Genomic DNA, 4,989 nt, shown 5'->3' with positions numbered 1-4,989 from the left:
TTTATCACTACTCTTTGTTTCCTATCAGCCAACCAATTTTCAACCCAAGTCAGTACTTTGCCCCCAATACCATGCGCCCTAAGTTTGCTCACTAACCTCCTATGTGGGACTTTATCAAAGGCTTTCTGAAAGTCCAGGTACACTACATCCACTGGATCTCCCTTGTCCATCTTCAGAGTTATCCTAAGACTATGACCTCTCATCCTAGAATACCCCACAATAGGACACATCTGCTCCATGTCTATTTTATTCACACCTTTTATCATCTTGAATACTTCAATTGATCTCACCTGATTCTTCTAAATTCCAGAGACCATCAGCCTAAATTGTTCAAACTTTCTTCAAACAACAAACCCCTCATCTCTGGGATCAATTTAGTGAACCTGCTTTGAACTGCCTCTAATGCCACTACATCTTTCCTCAAATAAGTGGACCAAAACTGTGCACAATACTCAAGCTACAGTCTCACCAATGCCTTGTATAGTTGCAACAATACATCCTTACCTTTTACATTCTATTCCTTTAGCTTTGAAAGCCAACCATCCATTCACTTGCTTTATTATCTGCTGGACCTGCAAGCTAGTTTTCCGTGACTCATGAATGAGGACACCAGATCCCTCTGGACTGGAGCACCCCAAAGTCTCTCCCCTTTCAGATATTAGGTCACCTTCCCATTTATTTTGACCAAGTTTTTTTCGACCTTATACTTATCCACGTTAAACTCCATCTGCTAACTTTTCTTTATCCAATTGTAAGGTTCTTACTTCCTCATTGAAATTTACCATCCCACCTATTTTTATGTCATCCACAAATTTTACCATAAAGCCTTCTATTTCTGTATCCAAGTCTATAATGTCTGTTGTAAATAGCTGGAATTCAAGGACAGAACCCTGTGGCACCCCATTAGATACTTCTTGCCATCCAGAAAAGAAACCATTTATCCCAACTCTTCTGTCCATCAGCCAGTCAGTTACTCAAACTAATAAATTAACCCTAATCGCATATGAAACAACCTTGTGAATTAACCTTTTGTGCGGCACCTTGTCAAACGCCTTCCAGAAGTCCAGATATATTACATTTACAGCTTCCCCATTATCCAATTTGCTTGCTACATCTTCAGAGAACTCTAGCAAATTAATCAAACATGATTTGCCCTTCATAAAACCATGCTGACTCTGATGGATAGCACTTCGACTTTCTAAATGTCCTGATATTGCTTCCTTGATAATTGATTCTAACACTTTCCCAACAACAAATGTTAAACTATCATGTTTGTAATTTCCCACAAATTGCCTCCCTCCCTTCTTGAATAAGGGCTTTACATTAGCATTTTTCCAATCCACCAGAACCTTTCCTGTATCGAGGGAATTTTATAATATTGTAACCAATAGATCTATTATTTCTGCTGCCACTTTCTTTAATATCCTAGGATGTCTGCCCTCAATCCTAATAGTCTGCAGAGTACCTTTTCTCTATCGGTGTTGATTGTTCGAAGTTCTACCCTTTCTAATAGGAATGGTATTGTTGTCCCCCACTGTGAAAACTGAGGCAAAGTATTGATTTAGCATCTCTGCCATCTCAGTGTTCCTCACTATTGACTCTCCAGTTTCATCTTCCAAGGAACTAATATTTACCTTTGTTACTTTCTTCCTTTTTATATATCTATAGAAGCTTTTGCTATTCTTTTTGATATTTTGTGTCAGTTTTTTCGTAATTTACCCTAGCTTTATTATTAATTTTTTATTATCCTTTTGTTTATCTTTGAAAGTTTCCCAATCTTCCAGCCTGCCACTGGCCTTTGCAATATGATTTACCTTAGTTTTTGACCTTATATTGTTCTTGACTTCCTTGTTAAGCCTGGATATTTGTTTTACTCCCCCTTACCATCTTCCTTCTTCACTGGGATATATTTTAGTTGTGAGGAATTAAGTAACTCCTTAAACAATGCCACTGCTCATCTGCTGTCTTACCTTTCAGCCCTCCTGCCCAATCTACTGGGGCCAAATCTTTCCTCATGCCTATATAATTTCCTTTGTTTAATTCCAAAATACTACTGTGGGACTGCACCCTCCCACTGTCAAACTGAATTTTGAATTCTATCATATTATGGTCACTATTCCCTTGAGGATCCTTGACTATGATGCCATCAATTAATCTCTCCTCAATAGACAGTACCAAATCCAGAGTAGTCTGCTCCCTGAATGGTTGGTTCCACAACATACTGCTGCAAGAAATAATTTCTAATACATTCAATGAACTCTGTCTCCAGGCTATCCTTGCCAATTTGATTCTTCCAATCTGTGTGCATGTTAAAATCACCCACGATTAGCGAGTTTTGAGACTACATCAAAGACATCGCAGAAATGACTGCCAGACTACTCAGACCCCTTGGCATCATGGTAGCCCACAAACCCACCAACACATTAAAGCAGCAGCTAATGAATTTGAAAGACCTTATACAGACAAAAAGTAAAACTAATGTCATTTACAAAATACAATGCAAGGACTGTAACAAACACTACATCGGACAAACAGACAGAAAACTAGCCACCAGGATACATGAGCATCAACCAGCCACAAAGTGACATGACCCACTCACTAGTATCCTCACATACGGATGAGGAAGGACACCACTTCGATGAGGACAACACATCCATCCTAGGACAAGCCAAACAAAGACTTGCACGTGAATTCCTAGAAGCATGGCATTCCAACCGGAACTTTATCAACAAACACATCGAGTTAGACTCCATCTACCACCTCCTGATAAAAGGAACAGGAAGTGACTTCACCACAGGAAAATGACATCACCAACCCAAAGAAACCCAAATATATAAATAGAAAGCAGGAATTTTCAGCAGTGCTTCGCCTGAGGCCCACTGAAGATGTTACCTTCATAGGGTGACGAAATGTCTAGAAGTGAACTTTCAAGCTCAGCAAGCAAACCTACATCCCATCACCCACGGTTATTGACATACCTTTCTTATAAGCCTCTAATATTTCCTGGTTTCATCTTAAACATTCCTGCCTGTTAGGAATTGAGTTTCAGAGACCCACTATCTTTCCAGTGAAAAGATTTATCCTTGAAACCTCCTGTTCCTAGCTTAAATCCATACCTCGTGATTATTGACGCCTGTACAAGGGGAAAACATTTCACCCTATCTGCCCTATATTTGTCCTTCATAACGTTTTACACCCCATAGAGGTCCCTCTGTAGCCTTCTCTGCTTTAAGAATCCCCAGACTACCTACACTCTCTTTGTAAGTAAATCTTTCCAGTCTATTCTTCCTATTGCGTGGTGACCAGTCATCACATGTCTGGATCAGATCTCGCTTGGGATCATAGTGCGCCAATACGTTAGACAATGATAGCTGCTTCTTCACTTCCCGAAAGGCGAGACGACGTTTTCCAAAGCTGGCCCTTTATCAATAGCAGGTGTAAGGGTACCAGAATGCAGGCAAGTCACGGATGAACTTTCCACAATAATTCACCAATCCAAGGAAAGACCTAAGCTCTGGTACAGACGTGTGAAGCCAGGGTACCTTTGATCGCCCTCACTTTACCATCCAATGGGTGTAACCCAGTCTTGTCAACCCTATGGCCAATTTGGGTCACTTGGGGTGTTTGGAACACACATTTTTCCCTTCCAAAGCATGTGCCCACCTTGGAAAAACATCTGAGGACCATGTCAAGTTCACTATGTGCTGTTTATTGGTCTTCCCTTTTATAAGCACATCATCCAGACAAATGGTGAACCTGGGTAGACTTTGTAAAATGTTCTCCATTGTCAACTGAAAAATGTCAAAAGCTGATGATACCCCAAATGGCAGTCTCATATTTTGTTACAAACCCTTCTGGTATTAATTGTAACATACATCTGGGAATCCTTACCTAACTGTAGTTGCAAGTGTGCAAGGCTCATGTCCAGCTTTGTGAAGGACAGCACCCCTCTCCCCATTAGCTTTGTGTGTAGATTTTGTATGTGAGGGTTTGGGTGTTTATCCAGTTGTGAGGAGTGGTTTACGATATGTTTAAAATTCCCACAAAGGCGAACCAACTGATTGGGCTTCATAATCGGTATGACCCTTAAACTGTACTGTTTTGATGATTCCTTCACTTGCCAGCCTCCTGATTTCATAGATCATAGAATCCCTACAGTGTGGAAACAGGCCCTTCAGCCCAACAAGTCCACACCGATCCTCCCAATGGTAACCCACTCAGGCCTATTCCCCCTACCCTGCATTTATCAATGACTAATGCACCTAACCTATACATCCCTGAACACTATGGGCAATTTCGCACAGCCAATTCACCCAGCCTACACATCTTTGGACTGTGAGAGGAAACCGGAGTAGCCGGAAGAAACCCATGCAGACACGGGGAGAATGTGCAAACTCCACACGGCCAGTCGCCCGAGGCTGGAATCGAACCCAGGTCCCTGGCGCTGTGAGGCAACAGTGCGAACCACTGAGCCACCATGCTGCCCTTCTGCCTCTACTTTTTCCCATAAGGCAAATAGCACTGGGTGGGCCTTGCAGGATATGGAATTGCTTCCTGGTTAACGTGCAAGGTGGCCTTAGCTTCTTTGATAGAGCCTATACCTTCCTGGAAAAACTTCCAGGTATTTAATTATGACTTCACTCTGGCAGCCATTTTCTAATCGAAAAATGTGGAGCCAGTCTGTGAAGGTTCCCTGGTACAGGTTCTCAGTCTAGCTGAGGTGGTGTTATGCAAACCGATGATTGGAGTCCAGAGCGAATTTCGTCATACACTGGTTCTACAATCAGTCATACAACGTGGCTAGTTGCATTAGAACCGGGGATCATTTAACCAGACATTTATTTTGGTTCTGATTTGGATGTTGCTAAGCAAATTGACTGTTCCAAGCCAGATGTAGGGAAGCTTTCCAGGGTGTGCATTCTCCTGGATACCAGCCTAAGAGCTCAGTTCAGTTTTAGTAGATTAGATTAGATTAGATTAGATTACTTA

The 4,989-nt window shown here is 41.6% G+C and overlaps 1 protein-coding gene across 3 annotated transcripts in view; it reads left to right on the top strand.

Moving 5' to 3' along the window:
• The window catches only part of gpr174 (G protein-coupled receptor 174), a 27,163-nt gene that overhangs the window by 19,051 nt on the left and 3,123 nt on the right, over positions 1–4,989 (top strand). The window lies entirely within an intron of this gene.

Source organism: Chiloscyllium plagiosum, chromosome 15, assembly GCF_004010195.1.
Source record: "Chiloscyllium plagiosum isolate BGI_BamShark_2017 chromosome 15, ASM401019v2, whole genome shotgun sequence".
In the NCBI taxonomy this organism is placed as follows: domain Eukaryota; kingdom Metazoa; phylum Chordata; class Chondrichthyes; order Orectolobiformes; family Hemiscylliidae; genus Chiloscyllium; species Chiloscyllium plagiosum.
Note: the sequence above shows the minus strand (reverse complement) of the source record. Positions and strands in the feature narration are given on the sequence as shown.